The sequence below is a fragment of the Zootoca vivipara genome, chromosome 6, assembly GCF_965207765.1.
Source record: "Zootoca vivipara chromosome 6, rZooViv2.hap1.1, whole genome shotgun sequence".
Lineage (NCBI taxonomy): Eukaryota > Metazoa > Chordata > Lepidosauria > Squamata > Lacertidae > Zootoca > Zootoca vivipara.
Genome location: NC_142589.1, coordinates 83,954,297 through 83,977,009, shown reverse-complemented (window position 1 = coordinate 83,977,009; position 22,713 = coordinate 83,954,297). Strand labels below are relative to the sequence as shown.

General features: G+C 52.5%; 1 protein-coding gene across 1 annotated transcript in view; it reads right to left on the bottom strand.

Moving 5' to 3' along the window:
- GNG7 (G protein subunit gamma 7) overlaps positions 1–22,713 on the bottom strand; it is a 78,353-nt gene that overhangs the window by 12,289 nt on the left and 43,351 nt on the right. Inside the window, exon 3 of the mRNA XM_035118263.3 lies at positions 14,559–14,586. The gene's annotated coding sequence lies outside the window, so the exon portion shown is untranslated. The remainder of the gene's footprint in view (positions 1–14,558; positions 14,587–22,713) is intronic.

Below are 22,713 nucleotides of genomic sequence, written 5' to 3'. Positions count from 1 at the left end.
GGAATATGCAGTTGTCTCTTACGAGGACTGAATCTGCAACCTTGGCCTTATCAGCACCATTTTAACTAACTGAGCTATTCAGGGTGATACTCATCTGTTTGCAATCTCAGCCGCCTTGATGCAGAGTCAGGCCATTGCAGCTCAGTACTGCTGGCACTGACTGAGTGGCTCTCCAGGGTCTCGGGTTCACAGGGCATTCCCAGCCCCACCGGGGGAGGAGGGCAATGCTGAACACAGGGGACCCTTTTGAATGCACCAGGAATGTCCCCCTCTCTGCCCTGAGATGCTGCAAGTCTAGAGGGAGAAAAGGCTTAGCAGTTTCCTAAAAAGCATTTTGTTGGGGGGGGGGGCAATGAGCTGCCTCCCCCCCCCCGCCTGGGCCAATGAGCTGCCTCCCCCCCCCCCCGCCTGGGCCAGAGATCTGGATTGTGGAAAGCGGCAAGCTTGCATGCTGGTTGGAGGGGCATGAGAATCCTGCACTTTCCCCCTCCTGGTTCCCTGTTTCTGGCGCAGGAGGAGATTTGAGTGCCCTCCAAACGAGACCCCTGCCTGCTTTTCTCTCTGTCCCCTGCAAAGATAACGGCTTCTAGCAGCACCCAGGAGGGTGCCTTTGATAGGCAGGGTGGCTGCATCTCCAAGGGTGACTCACAGCCATCAAGAACACTCACACGGGGAGAGAGAGAGAGGTGTATTCCCACATGTTTTGCTGTCAGAAAGCCAGACTCGGCACCCATCCGGGTGAGTCAGCGCCCCAGGCCAAGCTGGGGAAATCCCCCAGGCTGCCCCACGCGTGCCCACCCACAAGGCCCTTAACTGGGGAGTGCAAGTGAGAGAACGCTCAGCATTGCCATGACTTCATTGACAGCACCCTCCCAGGGTGCAAATGGTCCCAAGGCACCAAAACTGTGATTCCTGCAGTGCAGGGGGTTGGTCCTTCCCCAGCTCCCTTTCCTCGGTAAATGGGCAGCCGAGCCTGGAGGCAGAGGCGCTTTATGACCCATAAATGCTGGGTTTAAAAAATGCACGCAGCACAAATCTTTTCAGAGTTAGTCCTAAGTCGGCTTCTGCAGACATTGAGAGCTGCTCTCTGCCCCCTTACCTGGTTCCAAGGGGCTGGAGGGATGGTGCGATCCTGCTCCCATCTCCAACCACAAGGGTGAGATCTGGAGGACTCTCCTTAGCTGCTGAAGCAGGGCCTTCATAGAATATCATAGAGTTGGAAGGGATCCTGCAGGTCATCTAGTCCAACCCCTTGCAATGCAGGAATATTTTGCCCATGACCCAGAGATTAAAGAGTCTCGTGCGCTACCAAAAATCGCAAGGAGGGGGAAAGGAATCACCTTATTGTCTCCCACCATGCAGGCAGAGCAGAGTTAACAGGGCCTGTAGCCACAGATGTGCCCATAGTCATCTCCATGAGTTAGTCATAGAAACAGTCATAGAATCATAGACTTGGAAGGGACCTGAGGGTCATCTACCCCAACCCCCTGCAATGTGGTAATAGGCAGGAATACACAGCCATGCCATATGGGAATTGACCTGCAACATTCTGGGAGGGAGTTCCACAGATTTCCAACCACTGGTATTCAATAGCCACTGATGCAGCCTTAGCTTTGCCAGGTCCTGATTCTATGCTTGAGCATTCCTGCACTGCAGCGGGTTGGACTAGATGACCCTTAGGGGTACCTTCCAACTCTACAATTCTAAGTTGGCTGCCATTCCTGCCTGCTGGGAGCAATATGGGGGGGAGCGGCAGATCTAGGACCCCTTTACTGCTGCTCCCACCCCCAGGAGGGTCTCGCATTAACCCTCTCCTTACCCCCATTGTTTTGCACCAGACACATTGGGTGAGTGCTTCCCCACCTAATTTTAAATGCAGCTCTGCAGAGAAAAGAACCAAATTGTTCATTCAGTGCCTGGGAGGACTCTGGCTGCAGGAAGTGTGGAAGCACAAATGGAGCCGTCTTTGTTCTTCCCAGACAAGCTGGGGGAGAGCAAGCCCTCCGTCCTTCCCCCAATTAGAGCAGCACACACAAAACAGCCTTTTTGTGTTCCTGCAAAGCATGAGGTCACCTTCTGAAAGGGCCACAGGAAAAGAGACGGGGCCTTGCTGGCTCCTTCCTGGGGTGTTTCGGGAGAAGGGACAGAAGGAAAGTCAGAGGGAGCGCAGAACTGGCTCTGCCCCTTGTGTGGGGCTGGATGGGGCCACCAGAGATTTAAGGGTGGAAGAGACACTTTGCAGAGAACAGGGGGTCCATGGCCAGCTGGAACTGTGGCTCATCCTGCACAGGCGGGTGTGTGTGGGTGTGGGTGTCTGCCCTGGAGATGGGGCCTTCTGCATGCATCCCTTCGCCTCCCCATTCACACAGTAGCGGAAGCCCCAACCCATGCCACCCCACCTGCTCTTAGTGCTGCCTGCATGGGCTGGCAGGCTGGCAGCAGCAGATCTCCAGGGCTGCAGGCACCCCCTGAGCAGCCAGGGCTGTTCCTAGGCTCCGTGGGGCAGGGCACCTGCTCTGCATGCAAACGGCCCCATGGCATTTCCAGATTGAGCTGGGGCAGAGACGCCCTGGCAGGCAACAGGCACAATGAGGTGACCTGCATTCTGCATGCCTGGCAGCCACCTTGGTTCCCTGTGGGGAAAAGCAGGCCCCCCACCCGTTGCTAAGCTGGCTCTCAAAGCGGAGCCGCTGGGCATGATGTAATGCGCAAGTCTCTCCCTCCCCAGCGAAACAGAGGCTCCTGTGTCTGCAAAAGGGGATTGCCCCCCACCCAGCACAATGGCAGGAAGCAGCGATAGCTCAAGGTGACATCATCACCCCAAACAAAGGGGAAAGATAGCGCAGGAGGATGGGGGGACTGGAGAGGTGGAGAGAAAGAAAAGAGCTGAGCGCTGCCCCCCTGCCCCCGCTGACCACCCTTCTCTGCCAGGTACAGCTGCCAACCTGAATAAAATATTTGGGGGGGGAGTTAAGCCCCACTCTGCATAATCAATCACAAGATGCCACATGAGCACTTCATTTGAATGGAAATGCCCATCAATGGGGGGGGAGCACCGTCAAATATTAGATTTGGGGGCAGCAAAGGGACCTCGGTCCCCAGGAGTTGATTCCTATGTCCCCAGGCAGGTTTCAAATTAGTCTCCCGGGTGATGTCAGAGACAGAATTACTGGAAGAGCTGCCCCATGCAAGAGGGAGCAAGCTTGTTTTCTCCTGCTCCAGAGGGGAGAACCTGAACTGACAGATAGGAGATTCTGACTAGACATTAGGAAGACCTTCCTGAGGAGAATGGTCTCCCTCAGAAGGAGGTGGACTCTCCTTCGTCTGAGGTTTTTCAGCAGAAGGTGGGTGGACTTCATTGGGATTCTCCTTTGGAGGTCTTTAGGCGGAGGCTTGACGGCCATATGTCAGGAATGCTTTGATGGTGTTTCCTGCCTGGCAGGGGTTTGGACTGGATGGCCCTTGTGGTCTCTTCCAACTCTATGATTCTATGATTCTTCAGTTGCAATTCCTGCATTTCGGGGGGTTGTGTTGAACGACCCTTGGGAGTCCCCTCCAATACTATTATTTTGATGTGAGTGAAAACATCTGCATGCATGAGGGCCCCGATCCTAAAACGATCACCCATTTGGATGCACAGAGAAATCCTGTGGTTTTGTAGAAGTTTGAGAGTCAGATTAGGACCTGGGAGAGACTGGGGTTCGAATACCCCCACTCAGCCATGAAGCCCACTGGGCGTGACTTTGGGGGCCAGCTGGTGACTCACTCAGCCTAGCCTACCTCACAAGGCTGTTGTGGGGGTTCCACGAGGAGCAAGGAGCCCCGCACTCACCCCCTTGGAGGAAAAAGGTAGGATACAAATGCTACAAAAACAAAGGGTGCCAGAATCCCCAAGGGAGGATTGCAGCTGGAAGGCTGGCTACCGTGCCCTCCTCGACGCAAGGGCAAAAGCAACTCTGTCCCCCCCTCAAAAATGGAAGCCCATCTCCCCACTCACTGCCCCATGGAAAGGCAGCACACATGCGTTGGCTGTTCCAAATGCATTTTAAGCCCCCCCCCCCCATCAAAGCCTCCTGCCATGGAACAGATTTTCACTGATCCCACAGCATAAAACATGATGACTCAGTTACGCTCCATGACTAAGGATGAGAATATATATAAATCTCTGTGTGTGGCTTAATTTGGAATCATGACTTGCTTCCAGAGCTGTGTTTGGACGGCTGCTCAGAAACTGTTTTCATTCCGCTCATTTTATTTGTTGTTTAGTCGTTTCCAACTCTTTGTGACCCCATGGACCACAGCATGCCAGGCACTCCTGTCTTCCACTGCCTCTCACAGTTTGGTCAGACTCATGTTGGTGGCTTCGAGAACACTGTCCAACCATCTCGTCCTCTGTCGTCCCCTTCTCCTAGTGCCCTCAATCTTTCCCAGCATCAGGGTCCTTTCCAGGGAGTCTTCTCTTCTCATGAGGTGGCCAAAGTCTTGGAGCCTCAGCTTCAGGATCTGTCCTTCCAGTGAGCACTCAGGGCTGATTTCCTTCAGAATGAATAGGTTTGATCTTCTTGCAGTCCATGGGACTCTCAAGAGTCTCCTCCAGCACCATAATTCAAAAGCATCCATTCTTTGGTGATCAACCTTCTTTATGGTCCAGCACACACTTCCATACATCACTACTGGGAAAACCATAGCTTTAACTGTACAGACCTTTGTTGGCAAGGTGATGTCTCTGCTTTTCAAGATGCTGTCTAGGTTTGTCATTGCTTTTCTCCCAAGAAGCAGGCGTCTTTTAATTTCGTGACTGCTGTCACCATCTGCAGTAATCATGGAACCCAAGAAAGTAAAATCTCTCACTGCCTCCATTTCTTCCCCTTCTATTTGCCAGGAGGTGATGGGACCAGGGACCATGATTTTGGTTTTTTTTTTATGTTGAGCTTCAGACCATATTTTGCACTCTCCTCTTTCACCCTCATTAAAAGGTTCTTTAATTCCTCCTCACTTTCTGACATCAAGGTTGTGTCATCAGCATATCTGAGGTTGTTGATATTTCTTCCAGCAATCTTAATTCTGGAAGAAATATCAAATAAAATAATAAAAGCTCATTTTATTACTGCCTTCTATAGTGATTGTTCAGCTGCCTTGAAAGAGGGGGTTCCCATTTGGAAAGGGGCATGGAAATCCTTGAAATGAGAGGGAGCTGCTGTGATGGCACTTAAAGATATTACCCAGGCAGGTGAACTGCGGAACTCCCTCCGGCAGGTCTTTGCAGCTACAGTGGGATACTCCAGCAGTTTGTTTTCATACCCGGAGGCACACTCTATTGTCTCTTGAGACAGATGGATGCTAGCAAAAAAAGCTCACAGAATTCTAGAATTGGAAGGGACCCAATGAGGTCATCTAGTCCAACCGCCCACAATGCAGGATTCTTTCACCCAAAGTGGAGCAATTAAGGTTGTTATAAGAATTCTAAGGTCTCAGATGTAAATTAAATGTTATAAATGTACAAGGCGAACACATACATAAGTATACAAACCTCATGTCAGAAATAGTACAGGAGAGCAATCCTTGAAGCCATTTTGACTCTCCCAAACTGACCTCAAGTATTTCTCTGCAAAAAGAAAAGAAATGCGAAAGCCTGCCCGTTGTCTTTTGCTTACAAATCCTGTCTTACGGGCATATTTGTACAGTATATGAATAGGGTGAGCCTGTGACCTGGATTCAGGAACCATCACAAAAGAATGGCCAGGCTGCCCAGATAAAGCAATCAGTGACCATTATCGGGTATCCTGACAAACAGGATTTCTGCTGTAGACCACCTCCTTCTGTGATGTATGTACCAGTTTCAGGGGGGTGGTCTTGGGCTACAGGGTAGGCAATTTCAAAGGGTTTGCACACCATTGTTCTGAGTTCTCTCCTCGCTCCTGTGTGTGCGGAGTGGGGATCCTGTTGCAACAGTACTTTTCTATTGCAATAAAGATCAGGCTTACTAGCCGCTTTGCTTCTCAATATACTCTGGTGGGCCTCTGTTATTTTCTCCTACCGATAGGGAACCCACTTAAGGACTCTGTACAGGCTATTGGATACACCGTAAGGGAAAGGGAGTTTTTTTTTCTTATAAAGGTTAAACGGGAATTAAGGTTGAAAGGGCAATTAGGTGAAAAAGGCCACAGTGTTAAGTGAAGCGGCCATCATCCCTCCCTCTCTGGGCGCCTATGAAAAGGAGCAGGCTGGTGTGTTCGCCCGGGAAAGAAGCAAAAACCAGCCCTGCGGAGGAGGCCTGCGCAGCAGGGCAGGAGGAAGGAGCTGTTGGTCTGTTCACAAGCTGCACCATTTATTCTGTTTTGATGGCTTGGAAAGGTTCCCCCAAAAATTGGAAAGCAGATTCTTTTCACATTTCAAGTGCTGCCTTTTTCATACAGTCGGTTGCAAGAAATGCGGCAGAGTCACAGCACTTGCCTAGTCAAGAGTTGTGTTCTGTGCGGCTGATTCTCACAGTACATGACTGAAGCCTTGTGCAGGAAAAAGAAGAGCCTCCGACCATTGCTCCAATTAGTTCAATACTGACCACACTGACTGGCAGGGGCAGCACCCCCAGGGGGCAGGCAGGAATCCTTACCAGCTCCAATTGGAGATGCAGGGGACCGTCAGTGCTGCAACCGAGTTACGACTGACTAGAACCTGGGACTTTCTGCACACTTTCCTGACTCAAGTGCAAGCAACTTCCAATTCAGTGGGATCTGCTCCCTGGAAAACTGCCCAGCCTAACGGGATTAACTTAGCAATGTTTCGTTCACAGCCCCGATTTCTATTTGAGCACTGCAGTGAGCACAGATGGTCTGGCAGAGATTCTCTTAAGAACCTGCAAGAAGCACAGCTTTGCTGCTAAATATATATTTTAACACGGTGTACTCTGTGTTTCTGCTCAGTGACTGTTGTGAAAACGTAAGTGCTGAGCCACCCGTCCCTCTCACGCTGGCCACCTAAGCACAGGCTTGGCACGCTTTTCAGAAAAGGTGAACATGGAACCAAGTCGGTGGAAATAAGATTCTCAGGCAAGCCCCCTCCCCCCCGCCGCCCTTAGACTTGTGGCAGGTTTTTGTGGTTCTCCAGACCCAGCTAAAGAAGTGCAAGGAGTTGGGTGTTTGGGGCAGAGCCCAGCTCACATGAATGGCTGCCCCCCCTTTTGGGGCGGGGACTGTCCCTTGCAAGAGAACTGGCAACTGTCTCTCCAACTTCCCTTTGGGGGACAATGGGAAAGCAGGAGGGGACCTATGGGAAATGTGCATCTAAAAGACAGGTCTTTATCTCCTATCACCCTATCACTCTCCTATCACCAGGAGGGTGTTCTACAGGGTGGGTGCCACAACTGAGGAGGCCCCCCTGCATAGCTCCCTGTAGCTTCACTTAATCGCAGTGAGGGAACCCCCAGAAGACCCTCAGAGCTGGACCTCAGTGTCCGGGCTGGACAATGGGGGTGGAGATGCTCCTTCAGGTCTACAGGGCTGAGGCCGTTTAGGGCTGTATAGGTCCCACACGAACACTTTGAATTGTGCTCAGAAACATACTGGGTCTTTCAGGGCCGGTGTTATATGGTCCTGGCAGCTGCTCCCAGTCTCCAGTCTGGCAGCCGCATTCTGGATTAGTTGCAGTTTCCATGTCACCTTCAAAGATGGCCCCACAGAGCGCACATGGCAGTAGTCCAAGCGGGAGATAACCAGAGGATGGACCACTCTGGTTTCTGCCCCAATAAGCTGGCCACTTTAAAATATGTGTTGGCCAGGAAGATGCTGTCGGAAAACCAAGAAACAGGAATGATGGACTCCTCCAGAATTTGTTCTCGGGAAAGCAGCAACTGTTCCGTATGGACAGTGCTCCATCCTGCGGCACAAGGCACAGGGTGAGGGGTACTGCCTGCAAAAGCTCCTTTGTGAGCAGGAAACCTGCCAACCTGCCTCTCGGGTGCCGCGGCATTTTACGAATCCTGCCCTCAAGAGGTTGCCTGTGTGCCTCTCTCTGTTAGGGGCCACCCACCCACCGCTGCTGCTGCAGCCCCTCAAAAGCCGCCAACCCTCTGCGCCACCCATGAAAGCTTGGCAGGAGACCAGATGTTTTGCTGGTGGAGAAATGCTTTGAGCCATTGCTGCTGAAGAAGAAGAAAAAAAGGAGGAGGAGGAGGAGTGTGGAAAGAGAATGGTCCCAGTGCTAAAAGAAGCTTGGGAGGATCAGAGCAGGAGGCCAAAGAGGCTCTGTTTTAGGCAACTGGCAAACTGGGAGGACTCTAAAGGGCTGTTCCCTTCCCCACAGTTGGCAGAGGTGGATTTTCAAATTTATTTATTTTTAAATCCACTGCCTCCATAATTGTGGTTTTGCATCCCTTGAAAATGAGCTGAATGTACCACCGTCATCTGTCTCCTGAGAAATCTCTATGTGGGACAAGAAGCTACAGTTAGAACTGGATATGAAACAACTGAGTGGTTCAAAATTGGGAAAGGAGTACGACAAGGTTGTATATTGTCTCCCTGCTTATTTAACTTATATGCAGAATTCATCATGCGAAAGGCTGGACTAGATGAATCCCAAGCCGGAATTAAGATTGCCGAAAGAAATATCAACAACCTCAGATATGCAGATGACACAACCTTGATGGCAGAAAGCGAGGAGGAATTAAAGAACCTTTTAATGAGGGTGAAAGAGGAGAGCGCAAAATATGGTCTGAAGCTCAACATCAAAAAAACCAAGATCATGGCCACTGGTCCCATCACCCCCTGGCAAATAGAAGGGGAAGAAATGGAGGCAGTGAGAGATTTTACCTTCTTGGGCTCCTTGATCACTGCAGATGGTGACAGCAGTCACGAAATTAAAAGACGCCTGCTTCTTGGGAGAAAAGCAATGACAAACCTAGACAGCATCTTAAAAAGCAGAGACATCACCTTGCCGACAAAGGTCCGTATAGTTAAAGCTATGGTTTTCCCAGTAGTGATGTATGGAAGTGAGAGCTGGACCATAAAGAAGGCTGGTCGCCAAAGAATTGATGCTTTTGAATTATGGTGCTGGAGGAGACTATTGAGAGTCCCATGGACTGCAAGAAGATCAAACCTATCCATTCTTAAGGAAATCAGCCCTCAGTGCTCCCTGGAAGGACAGATCGTGAAGCTGAGGCTCCAATACTTTGGCCACCTCATGAGAAGAGAAGAATCCTTGGAAAAGACCCTGATGTTGGGAAAGATTGAGGGCACTAGGAGAAGGGGACGTCAGAGGACAAGATGGTTGGACAGTGTTCTCGAAGCTACGAACATGAGCTTGACCAAACTGCGGGAGGCAGCGCAAGACAGGAGTGCCTGGCGTGCTATGGTCCATGGGGTCACGAAGAGTCGGACACGACTAAACGACTAAACAACAAAACCACCGTGGCAACTGGGAAATGGCTTGTGGAAAGAAAGTGGGCAGCGAAAAGCTTATACTATATATGTGTGCATGTGTTTACTTTTTAAAAAGAAGAATTTCATTTATAAAACAAGTGACAAAAAGAAAGATAAAAGTGAACAAGAATGAAAGAGAGAAAAGTGCTCCAGTCCGAGGTGGACCTCTGGGGGTCTCCCCAGAGTCAGAATCCACTGGAGCAAACCAGATCTTCTGCTCTCCCGCTCCGCCAGCATTTGGAAAGTTTATGCAGAAATTGCTCCTGGGTTTGCTCTTCTCGGTGCAGAGGAGTCTGCACTGCTTCAGTCTGTGCTTCTCTCTCATTCGGGGCAAATTCAAATTCTACAGAAAGCGCTCAGTTGCCATCGCAGCTCAACTTATCGCAGTTGGCAGCTGTGAACTCTCCCCCAGTAGGCAAGAGTTCCCAGGAAGAGGCCAAGGAGAGCCGCTTTCCAGTAAGTGCTCGGCTCCTGCCCCACCCTGGCTTCCGAGCCAGGGGGAGGCTCTTCCGCCAAGGAGGAAGATTTACGACATGCTACCAGGATCTCAGCGCTGATGCACAAGCCCCGCATAACAGGCAGCTTGACATGGCCCCTGGGACCAGAAGCAGGCCAAAGTGTGCGTCCTTCTTTCCCCCTTGATCTCCTAGCAGCAGCAGACGTCATTCCTGGACACAGATCTCGCAAGGAGGAGAATCCTCCAGGGCTTGCTGGTTTGGGCCAAAAGATTCCTGCGTTGCAGGGGTTGGCTAGACAACCCTTACGGTCCCTTCCAGCTCAGCAATTCTGTTGCTCACCCCCAAGCAGTGAGAAAGCCAGATATATCTCATAGGTGCCAAATGGCTCCTTAAACCAGGGTTACAGTCGTCAAAAGGAAATGCCTAGTTGCCATTTTGGGGGCAGACGGCTTGAAAGTTGTATTTTTCATTAGAACTTTTTGTTTCCTGAAATCCATTTAGGTTGTGTAGATAGAATATAATAATGCACAGAATTCCACAGGATGTGTTGCTAGTGTGTGAAGACAGGCAAGAGCCAAGGACCCCCCAGGCGTGCACCTCCAGATGGTGCAGATCTCAGCATCTTCACTTGGTTGCAAGTGGTTGATTGCCAGAAGTGGATGCTGCCCCCAGGCCACTGGCCTGTGGAGATTTAGTCTCTCAAAAGACGGGACAGTGGGGTGGCCAGGAGAGAGAAAAGGCCACAATGCAGAAATACCATGCAAACTCTCCTCGACCTTCTCCAGCCCTGGAATCTTTTTTGCATCCTGCTAAAGAACTACCGTGCAGGTGAGGAGGAAGCAGGGAGAGCTGCTACCTTGCCCTTTGCCCCCGCCTGGCATGCAAAGCGACAGGGAGAGAACGAGGAGCCCCGTCTGGTGCCCAACCCAAAAGATGCCTGTCAGAGCAGCAAGGCAAGTTCTTCTTCTGTTCTTATGGAACCTCCAGAGACATCTGGCCAGCTGGGCTAGATGGGTCAGCCTTGGTCTGACCCAGCAGACAGGCTCTTTCCCCGTCCTTATGAGACGGGCTGCCCTGACTCGCTTTCCGACCCAGCCGTGGAATAGGTTCAAATACATATGCCAGGTTCGTTGAGGCCGCTGACTCAGAGGGATTCATTTCAGCAAAGGGGGGACGGGACGGTGACGGCTACAGAGGAGATGACCTCCTCACCCAATTCCCTGACCTTCCCCCCCCCCCGACGTCTCTGCTTGCTGGAAGGTCAGGTAGCCTCCGTGAGAGCAGCAGCGGAGGCTGCAAGTGAGTCAGCACAGTTCAGCCCTTGGAGGAAACCGCAGGAAAGGGGTCACTGAGTCCAACCTCCAGAAAACGGGGAAGGAAGCTCTGCTTCTGGCGGCTGCAGGTGGGATTCTGCAAGGAGGGTGCCAGGTGCGAGCCATGTGTGGTTGGCACACGGGAAGTGGGTCCCTTGCATCACCCTCTGCCGCGTGGAAATGAACTTAAAGCATCACTTTTGTGTTGGCCACCTTTCCTGCCAGAGTGCACCAAGAAATCATCACACTCTTGAGGCTGGATATTCCAGGCGAGAGCCCAGCGTCTCTCTCTGTCTGTGCCCAGCAAGGTTCAGGGGCCAGGATTTCTAACCCCACCACCATTAAGTGGCAGCAGAGAGGTGGATCTCTAACCCTGTGCTTTAGCAATATTACTGGGAGAGCTCAGCCATTAGAGGAGGAGGCTCTTGAACTCAGGGTTGTGGGTTCGAGCCCCATGCTGCGCAAAATACTCCTGTGTTGCAGGGCTATATGACCCTCAGGGTCCTTTCCAATAATTCTGTGAAAAGCCTGCTGGATCGGTACAAAGGGGGCCCTGTCCAGTCCAGCCTCCTCTTCTCTTCCAGGTATCTCTTGCAGGAAACCCACAAGCAGGATCCAAGCGCAAGTGCAATTCACCCCTCCTGCGGTTTCCAGCAACCGGGATTCAGAAGCACTGCTGCTTCAGACCGTGGAGTCAGAGCAGAGCACAAGGAAGTTATTGATGTTTTATTGTTTTCATATTTCACTGGAAGCCGCCCGGGGTGTCTGGAGCAATGCAGTCAGGTGGGTGGCAAATACATTATAATTTTATTCCCTTTATTATTAGCTTTTGCCGGCTCCCAGCCCCATGCTCAAAGAACGATGGCAACCCCCTTTTGCAAAATGAAGCCAGGCACAAATGCTGCCACCTGAGTCTTCCTGCAGGAGGAGGAACTCAGCTCTTGCCACTCAGCTGTGAAGGATTAGGCAGGCCTCTGGGTTTCCCTGACCTTTCCCTAGAGAGTCACCCTTGTCACATGAGGCCAGCAACATGACGGCACCCTCTAATGACAGGGCGTCCCGGACAAAGGTTGCCGGCGTGTGCAGGGCGGCCTTGTGACTGCTCTCCCACCGCTCTACGATGTGAAGAGCTCTTGTTTGGGGAACAAAGTGCAGCACCCACGACTGGCTCAAAATAGACACAGGAGCCCACGAGACGGGTGTTGCAATCTGGAGGAAGGAAGCAGCACCCCAAAGGGCCTGCGATGACGCTCCCACCCTGCCCAAGCATTTATTCTGCAAAGAGATAAGGGAGGGAGGGGGCGCTGTGAGCCTTGAGCCAATCATGCCATGGAGCTTTTCGGTAAAGGCCAATGAATGAGGCGTCATGTGAGGCATGGCGGGGGCCATGGAGCCTGCCGGGAAGAGGGGGGCGGATGGAGGGGGGAGGCTTCCTTTGTTGCCTGCCCTCCAGTCACGCTGGCCTGGCAGAGACTCAGGAGCTGAGCTCACCCCTGGGAAAGAGCGGGGAGAGAAGCATCTCTGCAGCCCCCTCCAGTTGGAAGAAGGAAGCTGAAGAAGGGAAGTCTTCTGCCTGGAGGGGTGAGACCAGAGAGGGAAGGTGAGCCAGGGACTCCCAAATACTCCTGGTACTCATTCTGAGACAAACTGCACACTCTCCCTTTCTCTTTGTCATTGTGGTGCCCATTAGGGCTGGGCAACATCATCCATAGCTGGTTTGAAGTCCACATGGTGGCAACGGTTTCATAATATGCATTGAATCATAGAATTGCAGAGTTGGAAGGGACTCCAAGGATCATCTAGTCCAATCCCCTGCATGTTGGCTCAGTTGGGGATCAAACCTGCAACCTTCGCGTTATCAGCTCAAAACAACAGAGCTTTCCAGGCTGATCGATGTGGCCATACAAATTACATTACGTGTGCTGTGTAAAAAACCGTAATGTGGGGGAAACTGTGAAGCTGGTCATTGCTTCTCTCATGGATCTGGCCGCCCCTGTTGCTCTGTACTATAAAATGACCATTGTAAAGCTTTTTTTAAAAAAAGTCTGTTTCAGACCCCTAAAGTAGTAGCAGCTGCCGGGACATTGCCCTGTTTGCCTCTACCTAGCTCCATTCTTATTTCAGACACTGTGATAGGTCGGTATATTGCAATGTTTATCTGGGGATAGAGCACAACGTTGAAAGCCAGACGTCACCCAGCCCCAGTGCCCATCTTCAAACACAGCCTGGAAAGTCACCCTGAGCCTGTGGCTTCTTCCCAGCCCCCAAGAGCCTGGGGGCTGGCCACATCAATCCCACCCTGTGGGAATCCCTTGCAGATGACCACAGTGCCTAGAGACAGGCAGTCAGGTGACCAGAGGAGGAATGGCCACTGGGAGGAGCGCAGAGAAAAGAAATGCCATGAGGCATCTGCAGCAGCAAAACCGGATGCCTTCCTCTGCCCCGGCTGCAACAAAACATGTCTCTCCCACATCAGTCTCTGCAACCACAGCAGGCACTGCAACTGTTCAAGGGCTGGACCTCAACCCCCTTAGGAACTCCTCCCTTGTCTCTCAAGACAGACGGAGGCCAACCACTTATTTTCACCACAGAGATGCTAAGTGAGAGAGGAGAGACCCCCAAGTGCCACCGCAGAGAGCAGAAGCCTCACTTTCCACCCATGTTTCTCCCTCTGCCGCAAGAAATTGGCTCAGGGACGCAGGACGTTGCAGTACCTGTGCATGTGCAGAGTGCTTGCGAAGAGAAGGGAGGGTTTGGGGGCTCCCCGGGCATGGCTTCTAGGCACTGCTCAGTCAAAGGAATGCACATGTCGGAGAATTAAATATTTATTGTCACATGAAACACTCACAGTCACTTCTCCAGCTCCGGATACCTACGCCACCCAATCTGGCGACTAGGCAGCTATTCCCCAGTCTGCGCTCTAGGGAGCAGTTGCAGCAACAGGGATTACTCTCCCTCCACCAGTCTGTGTCTCTCTCCCTGAGGGGCTGCGCGCACACAGCTGGAGACTGCGCCTGCATGGAAACGTCCTCTGCTCCTCCCTTGTCAGTCCCCTCCTGGTTCTGGGAGACAAGTGGTGCAGGAGAGGGTGTCCCTTCCCTTGCCTGGTCTGCCTCCTGCTCCTCTTCCTCCAGCTCTGACAATTCCCTTGCCTCTGACTCTTGCCTCCTGGCTGCTACAGGTGTCCACAAATCGCTGCCCCTCTCTCCCGAGTCAAACCCCAAACCCCTTTCCCCTGATGCAAAACCATCCGTGTCTCCCTGGTCCCTGGACCCCCTTCACGGCACAGGCAAGAGAAAATGCAGCCCAGGAATGAGATCCCAATCCAAACCCCATTACAGAAGCCGCTCCACAGCCAGATGAGCACATACCTTTTCTTCCAACGTCCTTGGAACACACCTGAGAGGGAGACAGAGAAAGAGAGAGGAAAGGTTATTTTTTCTTCCCTTTTCTGAATGGGAAAAATATCAATCTCGCACAGAGTGGGAGAGACAGGAGGTTGCCCAAATGCCAGCAGGGGAGGGGGGGTCCCAAAATCTTTTACACACCGGGGGGGGGCAGTTTGTATGATCAATCGAGCCTCACAACAACCCTGTGAGGTAGGTTAGGCTGAGAGAGGCAGTGCCTGTGTTGAACCCAGTCTCCCAGGCCCTAGCCTCTCCCTCTAAACACTGCCCCACTGGCACATTTGGGCTCCACTTGGAAGGCAGGGTGTGAGGCAGCAGGGCCTCTTTGGTAGCAGGCCCCAAATGGTGGCTGTCACATGCTAATCTGTCACATGCTTTCAATGCTCTAGCATGGGTGGCTGTCATTTATATACGCATACCAGAGTGCATGTATGTGCTGTTCTTTGTGTATGTGTTTTTGGCATACTGTATGTCTGTCTCGAGAACAATGGAGTGCACATCCAGGGGTGAAGCCACATGGGCAGAAACCACCTCCTTGACCATTGGACCCTCCCCCTCTTGGTCTCGTCCACTCAGTCCTCAGGAGCCTGTCTTCACATGCAGGAGAACCCCCTAACTCATCAAGAGTCTGAGACCCCTTGACTCCCCTCACCTGGTTCAGCTGGCCAGTCAAAGCTGTTTCCTGGGACTGTGGCCACTGTCACCTGCTGGCAGCTTCTAGGAGCTGCAGGTGAGAGCTGAGTGCCGGGGGGGGGGGGACACACAAGGTGCACAAACCACCCCAGAAGGAGGACATGGCCCCCACCAGAGGTACTACCCTCTCCTAACACCTCATACATCCCATAGTACAGGCATCCCCAAACTTCGGCCCTCCAGATGTTTTGGACTACAATTCCCATCTTCCCTGACCACTGGTCCTGTTAGCTAGGGATAGATAGATAGATAGATAGATAGATAGATAGATAGATAGATAGACAGACTTCTATAATTGGGTCCATTAAGCTCAGCCCGGCCTTGGCTGCTTGACCAACACCACCCAGAGGCACCTGGTGACTTCTTCAGAGCCGCTGCAAAGCACAAATTTTGCAGAGCCAGGAGTGGGGAGGGAGGTAGCTGTTTCAGAGCAACTGACTGCCAAGCCAGGTGACTGCTTGACAATGCTGTCCACACAGGGCTCCCTGGAGCATGAGACTCTCCACATAACAGCCTCTTGCTATCTTTTCAGCAACGTGGCGAGGCAGAGCAGCATGGTAGCATCCATCGCCGTCCCCCGTTGCCCTGCTTCCCTCGCATTTCAGGTCACTGGGGCAGAGAGAGAAGAGGCTCAGGAACCTCCTGGCGAGATCACAGGCCCTGGGCCCTAGACATCTGCAGATTGCTCAGTCTCTCTCTCTGCCCCACGTGGCCTGAGTTTTGACTCAGGAGCAGCTCCTGAGAGGCAAGAGGGGAAAACCCAGGCATGCTGTGAAGGAAGCTGTGAGGCAATGGCAGTATGGGCAGCAGCTTTGGGCTGTCCCCCCCCCCAAAAAAACCCCACCACCTGCCCCTACAGAGCAGACATTCCTCTCGTGCCTGAAATTCCTTTGCCAGACGTCACTGGAGGGACATTATTTAAAGGATAAAAACACTTCACAAGAAAAGGGATGAATCACACACAGGGGGTGGAGTTCAGAAGTGTGCCTGGCCTGCCTTGTAGGGAAGTCACTCTCTTTCTCCTTTGCAAGGCAAGGCGGGAGGGCAGGCAGACAGCGGGAGCGCCTTCCTCCGCTCTGCGTGCAATCAGGGTGAAGCCCAAAGGAGGAACGCAAACAACCCCCCCCCCTGCACAGCTGCCCCTGTGCCTCGGAAAAAGAGTTGGGAGTGATAGCCCAGCTTTCCAGCAATAAGCCACGGCTTAAGGTGGTCAGCACATGTGGCTTGTTGGGGGGGAGACGGACCACAGTCCGGGATTTGGCTGTGACAGGGAGCCAAGACTTTCTGGCTTCCCCTTCCTCACTACCGGAGATCCCCACCAGAACATGTCTCCTTCATGGGAATCCAGAAGCTCCAGCTGAGGGGTCCCACCTTGCCTGCTTTTTTTGGGGGGGGGCAATGGGCCCATTTGCCATCTTGAGGAAGTGCCGTGGGCACCTGCCTCAAGCTGAATGTTGAAGTGGCAAGGCAGAAAACGGCTGCCACGCTTTCTAAGAAGGAAAAGAGACGGGCCACAAAGCGGGCCTGCCCATCCTACCCACCCCAAATGGAGACAGATGCTCCGTCTGCTGTGCACGGGGGGGGGGAGCAGGCACCCAGTCCTGGCGCCCGATTAAATGTGGGCCCGTTTAGGGAGCATGTGAGCTGCAGGCAAGGCTGAGACAGCGCAACAACCAGGAACCGAGCCGCTGGTTGATTGTTGAGTGGGAACGCAACCCTAGGCCCTGTGGCTGTGCAGGATGGCTCAGGGCTCTGGGTAGAGCCTAGGGCTGTTTTGGCTGCTGTGGTGCCCTTTCAGGAGCCAGACTGAAAACCCCTCAGGGGATACTGCAGCGTTCCACATGCCTGCGTCAAATCATTTTTGCTCCTCACAAAGCGGCAGGGCAGGGCAGGATACAGAGATTGCAAAGGCATGCAAATATTGGAAAAACACAGAGGAGTCTCTGGGGTGGGGGGCAACAGGCAGCCCTGGAAAATGGTGGCCCCCGACCCACCTGGCACAGAGCAAAGGCCATCGAGACACCAAAGGGCAGGGGTCCAGCCCTCCCGGCTGCCCATTCGGTTGCCCCAGGCGTGTCAAGGGAGGAGGGAGCGCAGCGGTGCCAGAATCCCCCTCCTGATGTTTTCCGGTAAGCATAGCAGACCTGGGAGGAGGGGAGGGGAATCAGCCTGGGCAACGTATGGAATTTTACCACCCAAACGCCCTGAACTATTCCACACACAAGGAGAGGAGGGATGCTGTGTTATCGCCGCCTGCCTGATGGGAAAACAGATTCTGCAGCATGAACCTTGAACCTCGCTCGTGATGAATCCCCCACCCCTCCTGCCAAGAACAACAAGGGGAGCAAAGGGGTTGGGCCAGCTCCTTGCCCTTCCCCGAAAGGATCATTTAAGACAGATTCAGGAACAAAAATGAAGCAATGCTCTTCCTCCTTGCTTGCCCTGCCTGCAAAATGTGCTTCAGCCCACTTTCTCTCCAGTGCATGCTTGCGAGATGGGAATGAGAGGGCCAGACCCCAAGCAGGCCCACTGAGCCAAGGATCCTGCCTCCTGGCTCTTTGCAAGCAGAGCATCAGAATCCGCCCCCCAATAGTTGTAGGTGGATGGGGAGAACGTCCAAGAAAACACGCCTCACATCCCTTTTGAAGCTTGCTTTTGGGTTGAACGTATTTGTCAGCTATATACCGTGTTTCTCATATTATAAGACACGTCTTATATTTATTTTTTCCTCAAAAAAACACACTATGGCTTATTTTCAAGGGGTGTCTTATTTTTTTCCTCCTCCTCCTGCCGCGGCCGGCATTGCTGCTGTGCCTATCACTATGTCTTATTTTCGGGGTATGGCTTATATTCCTTGAATGCTTAAAAATCCTGCTATGGCTTATTTCATGGGTATGTCCTAAAATATGAGAAACAGGGTACTAAAAACAATATGGAACGCAGGTTACTGCCTCTAAAGACGGATCGGAAACCAGCTGCTGCAGAATTCAGTTGTCAGGCTTCTTACCGGGGCAAGACAGTTTGAGCATTTTGCACTGATTTGACTGCACTGGCGACCAATTAATTTTCTAATTCAAAGTGCTTCTTTTGTCCTATAAAGCCCTAAACAGCTCAGGGCTGCAATACCTCAAGGACTGCCTCTCCCCATATGAACCGACTCAGACCCTGAGATCATCTTCTGAGGCCCTTATTCATGTGCCGCCTCCATGTGAGGTCCAGAGGGTGGCAACACGAGAACAGGCCTTCTCTGCAGTGGCTCCCCATTTGTGGAATGCTCTCCCCAGAAAGGTTTGCCTGGCACCTTCATTATATATTTTTAGGTGCCAGGAAAAAAACATTCCTCTTCTCCCAGACCTTTGGCTGATTAATATTCTATGGCCTTTTACATGGTTTTTGGGGGCGGGGAGGGGGTATTGTTTTGTTTTGGTTTTAACTATTTATTTTGTGCTTTTGTCCTGTATTTGTATCTTGTGAGAGCTGAGATCTTCAGATGAAGGGTGGTATTTAAATTGAATAAATACATAATGATGATGATGATGATGATGATGATAATGATAGCCTTCTACTAAGCGGCAGAGTGGCCTGAGTGTTGCTGCACCAAGGTAAATCCCAGACTGGGCAGAACCGCTGGATTCTCCATCGCCTGCAGGCATGGTGCAAATCTACCCTGTTTCTCCTATTTTAAGACGTAGTCATAAAATAAACCATAGCAGGATTTTTAAGCATTCAAGGAATATAAGCCATACCCCGAAAATAAGACATAGTGATAGGCGCAGCAGCAATGCCGGCCGCGGCAGAAGGAGGGGAAAAAAAAGGCATCCCCTGAAAATAAGCCATAGTGTGGTTTTTTTTGAGGAAAAATAAATATAAGACGGTGTCTTATTTTCGGAGAAACGCGGTACGTTGCTGACAGGATGGATGCAGGACGCTGCCTTAAACCAAGTAAGACCACTGGAGCAATGGCTTTCTTGGGTTTCAGAGTACGGCGGCCTCTGCCAGCCTTACCTAGAGGTGCTGAGGATTGAACCGGCATGCCGAGCAAGTGCTGCACCACTGACCTGCAGCTCATAAAACAAGATTCTAGTCATGTTTCTGGGTGAAAGGCTGATTTAAATACTGCAGGAAGCACAGCCTTATAGCAAGTTGGACAACGGGTCTGTCTAGCTTGGTGCTGTCTGCAGCAGATTCTCCTCCCAGTCCTACTTGGAGACACCAGAGGCCTCCTGAGACTTCCTGCATGCAGCTGACCAACAGATCTCGGGCCAGGCAGGGCTAAGCTGAGCCCCCCCCCCAAAAAAAATCGTTTGGGGCTGCCCACCACCTCCGCAGTCTCTTGAGCCAGCGCCTTGCTTAAAAACACCCCCACACCATGCTCTCATTTCTTGCGAGCTGAATTCCGTGCCCTGTGCCCCCTTCCACCTTGCCACCCCCTTTCAACCAAACATACAGTGATGCAGGATCACTGGCTGCTTGCAAATGAAGCCCCATCTTCTGCAGCCAAGAGAGCAAGTCAAAACGTAGAGAAGCGAGGATTAAAAACACCACCACCACTGCTGGTGCCAAGCGATTGCTAATCCAATGGCACCCTCCTTTTTTAAAGCTGTTGAGATCTGTATCACTGATACTTGCTGATTAAGAAAAGAAGAAGAGAGAAAGCAAGCAGAAAGGAGAGAAGATCTATAGACAGTCCAGCATTTTCTCACGAGCTCTGGAAACATAATTACAGCCTCGGTGCAGTATGTGCTGAACAGATAGAGAGGAGCAGCAAGAGCGGAGGGGAGAAAAGCGCCGAGAGCCAGCCAGGGAGACGGGAGAGGAAGGTGCTGTCTGTCTCCAGCCACAATATCCGAGGGCAACCTCCACTTTCTGCTATCAGAGGAGGAGAAGCAGCAAAGAGCAGGTTCCTCCCAGCAGCTAGCAGTGGAAGCAGATTGCAAGTTCCGAGCGGCTCGAGGACTGCAAAGGGGCATCCTGCAGGAGGGCGCAACAGCGGGCATCCCATAGTACACAGGCCCTATGCTGAGCGCTGCCCAAAGGGGCTTCCATCGAGCTCAGCCTCCTGGGTCCCCCACCGTGGTGTCCAGCCAGACGCCCAACCCAGGGGAAGCCAGCAAACGGGGCATGAGGGCAGCAGCAGCATCCGCCCCACCTGCACATCAGAGGCAGAGCACCTCCAAAGCAGAACATGGTGAGGCATGGAGAACTGTCTCTGCCACAGGATCAGGCCAAAGGGAGCTCCATCGAATCCGGCACCCTGCTTTTCTCAAGGTGTCCGGTCAGACGCAGCAACATGACACAAGTTTGCAAGATCATACATGGGGCGGTGGAGGAAGCATAGCTGCCAAGTTTTCCCTTTTCTCGCGAGGAAGCCTATTCAGCATAAGGGAAAATCCCTTAAAAAAAGGGATAACTTGGCAGCTATGGGAGGAAGCAGAGAGAGAAAAGTTTTCCTCCTTTTCTTGTAATGCTGCAACTTGGCGACACCCTGAACACCAGAAGATTCAGGGCGGATAAACTTCTTTGCGCAGCACAGTTAAACTGTGGAACTCCCTGCCACAGGAGGCAGCCACCAACCGGGGTGGCTTTAAAAGAGGATTAGTCAAATTTATGGAGAAAAAGGCTATCAGTGGCTCTGAGCTAGGATGTGCTCTGCCTCCACAGTTCTGAGAATGGCTCTCGGGCTTATGTCCATTTTGCTGGTTTCCTGCAGGGCTGGGAGAGACTCCCTGCCTGAAACCCAGGTGAGGCACTGCTGTCAGCCAGAGTAGGCAATGCTGAGCTAGAGGGACACATTCACCTGCCTATGTTTCCATGATCCATGACAGGATCTACTGTGAGGTGCTTGGCATCCGCCTGTCTCAAGAGACAATGGAGTGTGCCTCCAGGGGTGAAGCCAAACCGCTGTGTGAGCAGCACCCAAGTGACCTCCTTGGGGCACCAGCCTGGACCATGGGACTGAGGGTCCCGGGGTGCCCAGATGACAAGACACCCCCCCTCTCAGCCTTGCAACACGTTTGGCACCTGCCTGGCTGCAGGAGTTGCCTTGAGTGAGTGAGAGAAGGCATGGGACAGTTGCTCTTCTGGGCAGAGACGCCCTGTAGGGTCCTGTGGGCTCTTGCTCCCTGCTCCACAAGTCTCAAAGCCCCATAGCAAGGGAAGACACAGAAATCACTTGGAGACAATAGCCCCTTTCCTTCTCCCCGCCCCGTCTCTGCCCCCCACGAAGAAAGCGAAAGAAAGAAAGATTTGCGCAGGGCACAGCTCCCCAAGAGCATTTCGGTCCTTTTTGCAGCTTTGTACGAGAACATTCAAGAAGGCGGCCGGAGGGGGGGGGTGCAGTGGGGAGACCATGGTGGCCGTGTGACGATGCAGGAGAGAAAACCACGTCGCCCACCTGCACCCACTAAGCTGGGGAGCCCTGGGATGCCCACGCGGCAAACACAGCTCGGCAAGGGGCCCCGCATAGTGACAGCATCACCCTATCACCAGCGCGGGAAAAGGACAGGCGTGAGTCACGCGTTCACTCTCTCCCTCTCTCTTGCACACACTCGGCGCCTCTCACACACTCCACCAGGGCCCTGCCGCTTCCATCCACCCTGCAAGTGGAGCAGCCCCTTCCTCTGTCCTGGAGAGAAGCCCACAAGCGCCAGGCCAAAGGAGCCAGCCCTGATGGCTGCTGTGAGCCAGAGGCAGCGAATGCCTCCGAATGAGACCGGCTGGTGAGAACTGCAAGGGGGGGGGAGGAGCTGCTGCTGCTGCTGCTGCTTTCGCACTCAAGTCCTGCTTGGGGGCTTCTTCTGGTTGGTCAGTGTGGCTCTCCTTAAGGGCTCTGGGGCTCCTCCTGCCTGACCTTAGCAACTCACAATCCTCCAGGTCTCTTTGGACCACGTAGAGTGAACAGGCAGCCACTGGATCTGTGGCTGGCAGTGGCGATTGCCTCCGTTTCCTCAGCCCAGGCCAAATCCAGTGGCTCACCTGGCTACTTCAGGCCAGCTCCTCCCCATCAACCTTTTGGGGAAGTTGAGGTGACCAGAGGCTACTGGATGGCTGGATGGAAAAGGGTGCAATGATTTAAATCTAGCAGAATCAGAAGTGGCCTCACACTTGGCGCTTAGGAGGAGCCTCCAGGGCACCTCCAAAAGGATGGAAGGAAGCACAGGGCTGCACTTTGCTCCTCATATGCAAATTTACGCAGATGCAGCCAATTAACTTTGGAGTAAGCTTGTGTCCATCAGTTGGAAGCCTTCGGGTTCAAACCCCCCCCCCCCCCGCTTAGGAGGTCGAGGGCTCTCCTTTTAAGCAGAAGTTGGATGGCCATCAGTCTTGGATGCTTTAGCTGAGATTCCTGCATCGCAGGGGGTTGGACTGGATGACCCTAGGGGTCCCTTCCAACTCTACCATTCTATGATCTTCTCTGCTGGGAGAA